At 43.7% G+C, this 11,214-nt stretch overlaps 1 long non-coding RNA gene across 2 annotated transcripts; it reads left to right on the top strand.

Moving 5' to 3' along the window:
- Positions 1-847: 847 nt before the first annotated feature.
- On the top strand, positions 848-5,488 carry LOC148378428 (uncharacterized). Of its 2 annotated transcripts, none has more exons than XR_015855885.1 (6): positions 848-1,198; positions 1,380-1,422; positions 1,546-1,623; positions 3,188-3,358; positions 3,482-3,559; positions 5,404-5,488. It is a non-coding gene; the product is annotated as an uncharacterized LOC148378428 (long non-coding RNA). The 2 variants fall into 2 exon arrangements; XR_015855884.1 differs by having other exon boundaries at positions 1,376-1,422.
- The last annotated feature ends 5,726 nt before the right edge of the window (positions 5,489-11,214 follow it).

Genomic DNA, 11,214 nt, shown 5'->3' with positions numbered 1-11,214 from the left:
GCGGCTCTTCTATGTTCATATCAACATTTGTGTGTGTGTGTGTGTGGGGGGGGGGGGGGGGGGGGGGGGGGGTTGTGCGTGTTGGCTTCACTTGAGTTCAATTTGGTATTTTGGTCAAAAGCGCATGTGGTGAAATTCCACAAAGTAGGATGGGCAAACACATTTCTTTAAACTATGAGTGTCAATTGGGCTCTCGAAATGGCAGGGAAAAGATGCACAGCAAAACGAAAATACGTAGATGAACACAGGACGTTTTAATCAGAGTGGGAAAGTTTCTATTTTTTGTTGAACGTGATGGCAAACCATTCTGCCTGATATGTCAGACCTCAGCGCATTTCAAAGATTCAAATCTTCAGCGCCATGCACTTCAGCTCACTCCATGCTAACATTGATCAGGCGTCGAACCCGCATCATCATGCTTAAGAGGTGGCCATGCTAACCAGTGCGCCATTATGTCAACGCATAATAACTAAGTCTACTGGTCAAAACAGCGGTTACTATATGACGTCGCTACGTCGTGGTCACGTGACGCAGACAAGACGTCAATGGACGTGGGCAGAGTTAACTTGTTTAAAAGGGAGTAGGCAGAAGAAATATTTAATTTATTTAAATCTATTTTGAGTGCACACCATTATGCCAATGCATAACAACTGTAAATCTACTAAACAAAACAGCGGTTGCTATATGACATCTGCCACGTCGTGGTCACGTGACATACGTGACGTCGATGGGCGTAACTTTCGCCGGAATTCAAATCCGCGGGGAGAGTTAACTTGTTTAAAAGAGAGTGGGCAGAAGAATTATTTAATTTATTTAAATCTATTTGGTGTGTGCGCCATTATGTCAATGCATAACAACTGTAAGTCTACTAAACAAAACAGCGGTTGCTATTTGACGTCTGCCACGTCGTGGTCACGTGACGCGGACGTGACGTCGACGCCTACTTTACATCCCACCGATCACAGGACTCCTCGGCTGCATAACCGTGCCCCCTTCCCAACCAATCGGATTTGCTATACGCGAAAACGACGCCAATGGAAAGAGCTTCCGCCCAAATTTAAATACGTGGGCGTGGCTCGCAGCAGGAAGTAGGAAAATGGCGGCGATGTTGACAAAGACACAGCGGATGGTAACATACGACTAACAAGAGAAATATTTTTATTTTCTGCTTGCAACTGGACCGTCCAGAGCGTACACGGTAAGTACAACTCATCGTTTTTAAAAAGAAGTACTTTTGTTGCCCTGAAAAGCGAGTGAGCGTGGCGTTTGTGGGGGACGTCGAATTTCGACGATTCTTTCTGGTCAACGGTTGTAAATGATTGTGTTGATTAAAAAAGAAAACTTGATGTAACTCTACTTTTAACTGCCGTTTCAGATAGATTTGGAATTGCATCACATCCAATTTTGCCTAGAGCGTACACGGTAAGTAACACTCGTTGTGTTTAAGGAGATTTACGTTTGTAATAGCAGAAGTGTAGCCGCGTTGCGTTGTACGTGTGAATGTTGGTCCGGGCGAAATGTTAATGTTTAATTTCATTCCTTTAGGTTCCACGGTGTTTGTTGGCTGCAAGTTTTCCACTGCAAGAAGAGGCTCATATCATTGACCAGGAGCGAGCTACAATGGTGAGTAGCCATAACATTTATGTTAAACACTTCCTATTTCATGTCTAACAGTACTTGATTTAACAAATAACCATAAATAAATACAGTGTGGGCACTGAAGTTAACATATGTGATTATACTGCCTAATCTGTCACCGAGTAGATTGTTGCAAAGTAATATAAGATCCAAAGTTGTAATTCAGAATAGTTTTCAAAAGAAGGCCATTAGAATTATATACAAGTCTGATTACCCTGAACAAGCTATTAATTAAATCACAAATTCTTCAATTCAAAGATTTGGTAGATTATCAGACAAATAATGTCTAACAGTAATTGATTTAACACATCACGATAAGTAGATTGAGTGTGGGCACTCTCAAGTTAACATATGTGATTATACTGCCTAATCTGTTACAGAGTATGTTGTTGCCAAGTAATGTAGAATAGATCCAAAGTAGTAATCCAGAATAGTTTTGAAGAGGCCATTAGAATGATAAACAAATCTGATTACCTTGAACATAATAACAAGCTAAGTGTTTAATATGTCCTATGAAGTCAAAATTGGGCACCATCATGTGGTGAAATTTGGAATTGCATCACATCCAATTTTGCCTGGGAACAAACAGATTACATAAATCTTAGTTTTGAATAAGCCACTCCTTCTCAAACAAGTAAACTCTGCCCATTTTGCGCAGTAGATGTTCTGTTAATATCTAGCATTTATACAAAGTCATAATTTAAATTGCTTTCAACCTTCATTCATCGGTTCAACCAACATTACTCGCTCTTATTACCAACTTGTATTGATTTAACTAAGCGTTTAATACTTCCTATCAGGTCTCAAATCGAGATTTGGCAAAATACAATTTCAGCAAATCCAATTTTGCCAGGGAACAAAAATAGATTAAATAAACTAAATAAGTCCTCTTCCCATTAAATAAATCAGAAAAGTCTGTCTTGTAACCAGTCCTCTTCAAACAAGTAAAGTCTGCCCATTTTGTGCCGTAGATTTTGTGTCTATGCCTAGTATTTAAACAAAATCATAATTTAAACGACTTCTTTCCTTCATTCACTTTGGAAATTTGGAATTGCAGCAAATCGAATTTTGGCAGGGAACAAAAATAGATCAATTAAACTAAATAAGTCTTCTTCCCATTAAATAAATTAAAAAAGTCTGTCTTGTAACCAGTCCTTTTCAAACAAGTAAAGTCTGCCCATTTTGTGCCGTCGATTTTGTGTTAATGCCTAGTATTTATACAAAATCATAATTTAAAGGACTTCATTCCTTCATTCACTTTGGAAATTTGGAATTGCAGCACATCAAATTTTGCCTGGGAAGAAAAGTAGATTAAATAAATTTAATAAGTCTTACTACTTCCCATTAAATAAATTAAATACGTCTTACTTGTTCCCACTCCTTTTCAAAACAGTAGTTTAAAACGAGGGCCCTTCACTCAATCTTTAACCTCAACCCCGCACGTTGTGTTGTATCTGTGAATGTTGGTTGTGGCCAAATGATAGTTTTCTTTCATTCGTTTAGGTTCCAAGAAAACTTGATGTAACTCTACTTTTAACTGCCGTTTCAGATAAGCGGGTATTACGTCGCAGTCAAATGCCGCGGATATGACGTAATTGCCCGAACCTCCGCCAAAATTCAAATCTGTTGGCGCGATGGCCGTGAGCCACTGAGCAGCGACGATTATCAACAGAAATATCTTTATTTTCTGCTTGCAACTGGACCGTCTAGAGCGTACACGGTAAGTAACACTCATTGTGTTTAAGGAGATTTACGTTTGTAATAGCAGAAGTGTAGCCGCGTTGCGTTGTACGTGTGAAAATTGGTCGAGGCGAAATGTTAATGTTTAATTTCATTCCTTTAGGTTCCACGGTGTTTGTTGGCTGCAAGTTTTCCACTGCAAGAAGAGGCTCGTATCATTGACCAGGAGCGAGCTACAATGGTGAGTAGCCATAACATTTATGTTAAACACTTCCTATTTCATGTCTAACAGTACTTGATTTAACAAATAACCATAAATAAATACAGTGTGGGCACTGAAGTTAACATATGTGATTATACTGCCTAATCTGTCACGGAGTAGATTGTTGCAAAGTAATATAAGATCCAAAGTTGTAATTCAGAATAGTTTTCAAAAGAAGGCCATTAGAATTATATACAAGTCTGATTACCCTTAACATAACAACAAGCTATTAATTAAATCACAAATTCTTCAATTCAAAGATTTGGTAGATTATCAGACAAATAATGTCTAACAGTAATTGATTTAACACATCACGATAAGTAGATTGAGTGTGGGCACTCTCAAGTTAACAGATATGATTATACTGCCTAATCTGTTACAGAGTATGTTGTTGCCAAGTAATGTAGAATAGATCCAAAGTAGTAATCCAGAATAGTTTTGAAGAGGCCATTAGAATAATAAACAAATCTGATTACCTTGAACATAATAACAAGCTAAGTGTTTAATATGTCCTATGAAGTCAAAATTGGGCACCATCATGTGGTGAAATTTGGAATTGCATCACATCCAATTTTGCCTGGGAACAAACAGATTAAATAAATCTTAGTTTTGAATAAGCCACTCCTTCTCAAACAAGTAAACTCTGCCCATTTCGCGCAGTAGATGTTCTGTTAATATCTAGTATTTATACAAAGTCATAATTTAAATTGCTTTCAACCTTCATTCATCGGTTCAACCAACATTACTCGCTCTTATTACCAACTTGTATTGATTTAACTAAGCGTTTAATACTTCCTATCAGGTCTCAAGGCAAGATTTGGCAAAATACAATTTCAGCAAATCCAATTTTGCCAGGGAACAAAAATAGATTAAATAAACTAAATAAGTCTTCTTCCCATTAAATAAATCAGAAAAGTCTGTCTTGTAACCAGTCCTCTTCAAACAAGTAAAGTCTGCCCATTTTGTGCCGTAGATTTTGTGTCTATGCCTAGTATTTAAACTAAATCATAATTTAAACGATTTCTTTCCTTCATTCACTTTGGAAATTTGGAATTGCAGCAAATCGAATTTTGGCAGGGAACAAAAATAGATCAATTAAACTAAATAAGTCTTCTTCCCATTAAATAAATTAAAAAAGTCTGTCTTGTAACCAGTCCTTTTCAAACAAGTAAAGTCTGCCCATTTTGTGCCGTCGATTTTGTGTTAATGCCTAGTATTTATACAAAATCATAATTTAAAGGACTTCATTCCTTCATTCACTTTGGAAATTTGGAATTGCAGCACATCAAATTTTGCCTGGGAAGAAAAGTAGATTAAATAAATTTAATAAGTCTTACTACTTCCCATTAAATAAATTAAATACGTCTTACTTGTTCCCACTCCTTTACAAAAAAGTAGTTTAAAACGAGGTCCCTTCACTCAACCTTTAACCCTATTTATTCACCTTCTAGGCTAAGTGTTAAAGGCTAAGTGTTAAAGGCTAAGTGTTAAAGGCTAAGTGTTAGAGGCTAAGTGCCAGAGGCTAGGCGCCAGAGGCGAGTTTTTGTGGGCTGAAGTTTTAGTGGGGTTAGTGTGAATACAATCCAAAAGAATACAACAGAATACAATACAATAGAATATAATACATAGATTAAATTCAATAGCTCTTACTACTTCCCATTAAATAAATTAAATACGTCTTACTTGTTCCCAATCCTTTTCAAAAAAGTAGTTTAAAACGAGGGCCCTTCACTCAACCTTTAACCTCAACCCCGCACGTCACATTGTGTTGTATCTGTGAATGTTGGTTGTGGCCAAATGATAGTTTTCTTTCATTCGTTTAGGTTCCACGGTGTTTGTTGGCTATGTTTTCCACTGTCAGAAGGATGAAAATACAAAGTACAACGCTTGGACGTGGGCGAAGACGTCACCGGTGAGTCCTTCCTTCCTATTTATTTACCTTCTAGATGCTAGAGGCTAAGTGTTAGAGGCTAAGTGTTAGAGGCTAAGTGTTAAACACAATACGAACAACACAACGATACTGCACTGAACAACACGATACCGCACTGAGAAACACGATACCGCACTGAACAACACGATACCGCACTGAACAACACCATGCCGCACTGAACACCATGCCACACTGAACAACACCATCCCGCACTGAACAACACCATGCCGCACTAAACAACACCATGCCGCACTGAACAACACCATGCCTCACTGAACGACACCATGCCGCACTGAAAGACACCATGCCGCACTGAACGACACCATGCCGCACTGAAAGACACCATCCCGCACTGAACACCATGCCGCACTGAACAACACCATCCTGCACTGAACAACACCATCCCGCACTGAACAACACCATGCCGCACTGAACAACATTATGCCGCACTGAACATTATGCCGCACTGAACAACACCATGCCGCACTGAACAACACCATGCCGCACTGAACAACATTATGCCGCACTGAACAACACCATGCCACACTGAACAACACCATGCCGCACTGAACAACACCATGCCGCACTGAACAACATTATGCCGCACTGAACAACACCATGCCGCACTGAACAACACCATCCTGCACTGAACAACACCATTCCGCATTGAACACCATGCCGCACTGAACAACACCATCCCGCACTGAACAACACCATCCCGCACTGAACAACACCATGCCGCACTGAACAACATTATGCCGCACTGAACAACATTATGCCGCACTGAACAACACCATGCCGCACTGAACAACACCATGCCGCACTGAACAACACCATGCCGCACTGAACAACATTATAACGCACTGAACAACACCATCCCGCACTGAACAACACCATGCCGCACTAAACAACATTATGCCGCACTGAACAACATTATGCCGAAATGAACAACACCATGCCGCACTGAACAACACCATGCCGCACTGAACAACACCATCCTGCACTGAACAACACCATCCCGCACTGAACAACACCATGCCGCACTGAACAACACCATGCCGCACTGAACAACACCATGCCGCAATGAACAACACCATCCCGCACTGAACAACACCATCCCGCACTGAACAACATTATGCCGCACTGAACAACATTATGCCGCACTGAACAACATTATGCCGCACTGAACAACACCATGCCGCACTGAACAACACCATGCCGCACTGAACAACACCATGCCGCACTGAACAACACCATGCCGCACTGAACAACACGATCCCGCATTGAACAACACCATGCCGCACTGAACAACACCATCCTGCACTGAACAACACCATCCCGCACTGAACAACACCATGCCGCACTGAACAACATTATGGCGCACTGAACAACATTATGCCGCACTGAACAACACCATGCCGCACTGAACAACACCATGCCGCACTGAACAACACCATGCCGCAATGAACAACACCATCCCGCACTGAACAACACCATGCCGCACTGAGCAACACCATGCCGCACTGAACAACACCATCCTGCACTGAACAACACCATGCCGCACTGAACAACACCATTCCGCACTGAACAACACCATGCCGCACTGAACAACATTACGCTGCACTGAACAACACCATGCCGCACTGAACAACACCATGCCGCATTGAACAACACCATGCCGCACTGAACAACACCATGCCGCATTGAACAACACCATGCCGCATTGAACAACACCATGCCGCACTGAACAACACCATCCTGCACTGAACAACACCATGCCGCATTGAACAACACCATGCCGCACTGAACAACACCATCCTGCACTGAACAACACCATCCCGCACTGAACAACACCATCCCGCATTGAACAACACCATCCTGCACTGAACAACACCATGCCGCACTGAACAACACCATGCCGCACTGAACAACACCATTCCGCACTGAACAACACCATGCCGCACTGAACAACACCATCCTGCACTGAACAACACCATCCCGCACTGAACAACACCATGCCGCATTGAACAACACCATCCTGCACTGAACAACACCATCCTGCACTGAACAACACCATGCCGCACTGAACAACACCATGCCGCACTGAACAACACCATGCCGCACTGAACAACACCATGCCGCACTGAACAACATTATGCCGCACTGAACAACATTATGTCGCACTGAACAACACCATGCCGCACTGAACAACACCATGCCGCACTGAACAACATTATGCCGCACTGAAAAACACCATGCCGCACTGAACAACACCATCCCGCACTGAACAACACCATGCCGCATTGAACAACACCATGCCGCACTGAACAACACCATGCTGCACTGAACAACATTATGCTGCACTGAACAACACGATCCTGCATTGAACAACACCATGCCGCACTGAACAACACCATCCTGCACTGAACAACACCATCCTGCACTGAACAACACCACCCCGCACTGAACAACACGATCCCGCATTGAACACCATCCCGCACTGAACAACACCATGCCGCACTGAACAACACCATTCCGCACTGAACAACACCATGCCGCACTGAACAACACCATGCCGCACTGAACAACACCATGCCGCACTGAACAACACCATGCCGCACTGAACAACATTATGCCGCACTGAACAACACCATTCCGCACTGAACAACACCATCCCGCACTGAACAACACCATGCCGCATTGAACAACACCATGCCGCACTGAACAACACCATCCTGCACTGAACAACACCATCCCGCACTAAACAACACCATGCCGCACTGAACAACATTATGGCGCACTGGACAACATTATGCCGCACTGAACAACACCATGCCGCACTGAACAACACCATGCCGCACTGAACAACACCATGCCGCACTGAACAACACCATGCCGCACTGAACAACATTATGCCGCACTGAACAACACCATGCCGCACTGAACAACACCATGCCGCACTGAACAACACGATCCCGCATTGAACAACACCATCCTGCACTGAACAACACCATGCCGCACTGAACAACACCATGCCGCACTGAACAACACCATTCCGCACTGAACAACACCATGCCGCACTGAACAACACCATCCTGCACTGAACAACACCATCCCGCACTGAACAACACCATGCCGCACTGAACAACATTATGCCGCACTGAACAACATTATGCCGCACTGAACAACACCATGCCGCACTGAACAACACCATGCCGCACTGAACAACACCATGCCGCACTGAACAACACGACGTCGCACTGAACAACACGACGCCGCACAGAACAACACGACGCCACACAGAATAACACAATACCGCACAGAACAACACAATACCGCACAAACAGTTTTAGATAATATTACGTCGCAGTCATGTGACGCGGACATGACGTCAATAGGCGGAACTCACGGCAAAATTATAATCCGTGGGCGTGGCTTGCAACAGGAAGTAGGAAAGCGGCAGTTCTGGCAAACAAGACACAGCTGTTAGTAACACGATGACTAACAAGGCAAATATTTTTGTTTTCAGCTTGCAACTTGACCGTCTAGAGCGTACAAGGTAATTACAACTGTTTTTTTTTAGCCCTGAAAAGCAAGGGAGTGTGGCGTTTGGGAGGAATGTCGAACTCGGCGTCTGCTTCCAGCCACAGACGCCAAATTTCGACGATTATTTCGACTGGTCAACGGTTGTAAATTATTGCGTTGACTAAAAACTTTATTTAACTCTACTCTTAACTTTGCCGTTTCAGATATGCGGGTATTACACCGCGGAAATGACGTCAATAGGCTGAACTCTCGCCAAAATTCAAATCTGTGGGCGCAATGGCCTTGAGCGAGACACCGGATACAAACACGACGATTATCAACAGAAATATCTTTATTTTCCGCTTGCAAGTGGACCGTCTAGAGCGTACACGGTAAGTACAACTCATTGTGTTTAAAAAGATTTACGTTTGTGTAGTTTGCGTTGCGTTGTATCTGTGAATGTTGGTTGAGGCTAAATGTTAATGTTTAATTTCATTCCTTTAGGTTCCACGGTGTTTGTTGGCTGTATGTTTTCCACTGCAAGAAGAGGCTCGTATCATTGACCAGCAGGAGCTACAATGGTGAGTACCCCTTTCGTCTTCCATTTATGTTAAACACTTCCTATTTCATGTCTAACAGTACTCGATTTAACAAATAACCATAAATAAATACAGTGTGGGCAGTCACGTTAACATATGTGATTATCCTGCCTAATATGTTTATCACAAATATGTCACTAATCACTAATATGTTTATTTGTTTATCACAACACCTTTGGACCTTCAGCAATCGATTATTTACCTTCATCTACATAGAGACAGAACGATGGTGTCTTAAACATCTCATTCATTTCACCAAATAACTTCACGCAGGTGGATAACGGCCGTCTCGGTCACGCTATGTTGCGTGATGCAGTTTTGAAGAACCAAATCCATTTATTCAATGAATAAGTCAAGCTAGTTCTATGTTTATGATGTTGTAAGTTACGGTACCGATTGAAGTTGAGTTCGAAGCCAGTGGAAAACAGCGCTGCGTTTGTGCTCTCCAGGTACAAATGTTGTGATCTCTGACTGACGACCGGGCGAGACTCGAGTAAGAGATGTCCAAACGAGCTCCGGCAGGGCGGGCCAAGGCGGAGCGAACGGACGCCCTTCAGGCCGCCAATGACGAGCTGAGAACCAAACTGATGGACGTCCAGTTAGAACTTCAGCAGGAGAAGAACAAGGTGAAAACCTCAACAGACAGACACTGCCTGCCTCCCTGCCTGCCTCCCTGCCTGCCTCCCTGCCTGCCTCCCTCCCTCCCAGTTTTCCCGATGTAGATTAGACATGCGTGTGCCATGACTGTGTCAGCCTACATCAACAAATGCACCGAGGACGTCAGCACCACTAAGAATATCATCACCCGGGGCAACCAACGACCCTGGATGACTGAGGAGGTACGTCAAACGCTACGAGCGCGGAACTCTGCCTTCAAGTCTGGCGACAAGGAGACACTGAGGACAGCGAGAGCCAACTTGAACCGTGCCATCAGGATAGCGAAGCGAGACCGCAGTCGAAAATTTCAGGATCGTTTCCACGACGTCAAAAACATCAGGAGTATGTGGCAAGGCATACGGGCGATTACAGACTACAACTCACCCTCCCCCCCCCCGGTGGGTGTAGTTGATGCTGACTTTCTAAATGGTCTAAATAACTTCTTTGGGAGGTTCGAGGCACTAAACGGCACTCCAGCAGTTAAAACTGTCCCCCATCAGGAAGAGGAGGTACTCTGCCTTGACTCCGCCGATGTGTTGAAGACCCTGAGGAGAGTCAACCCCTGTAAGGCCCCTGGCCCCGACAACATTCCTGGGCGTGTGTTCAGGGAATGTGCAAGTCATCTGGCTGGGGTCATCACAGACATTTTTAACACCTCGCTGGGCCAAGCCACAGTGCCGGCGTGCTTTAAGACTGACTCCATCATTCCGGTGCCGAAGAAACCTCAAATCACCTCATTTAATGATTACCGGCCTGTTGCACTGACTCCGGTTATGATGAAGTGCTTCGAAAGGCTGCTTAAAGGTCACATCGTTTCCAGACTCCCCCTATTATTTGACTCGTTCCAGTTTGCCGACCGGCAAAACCGCTCCACTCAGGACGCCATCTCCTCCGTTCTTCACCTGAGCCTGGCTCACCTGGAG

The sequence above is a fragment of the Syngnathus floridae genome, unplaced genomic scaffold (assembly GCF_059516105.1).
Source record: "Syngnathus floridae isolate MCC-2025c unplaced genomic scaffold, RoL_Sflo_1.0 HiC_scaffold_45, whole genome shotgun sequence".
NCBI lineage: Eukaryota > Metazoa > Chordata > Actinopteri > Syngnathiformes > Syngnathidae > Syngnathus > Syngnathus floridae.
The sequence above is the reverse complement of the archived record's forward strand: the minus strand, read 5'-3'. Positions and strand labels throughout refer to the sequence as shown.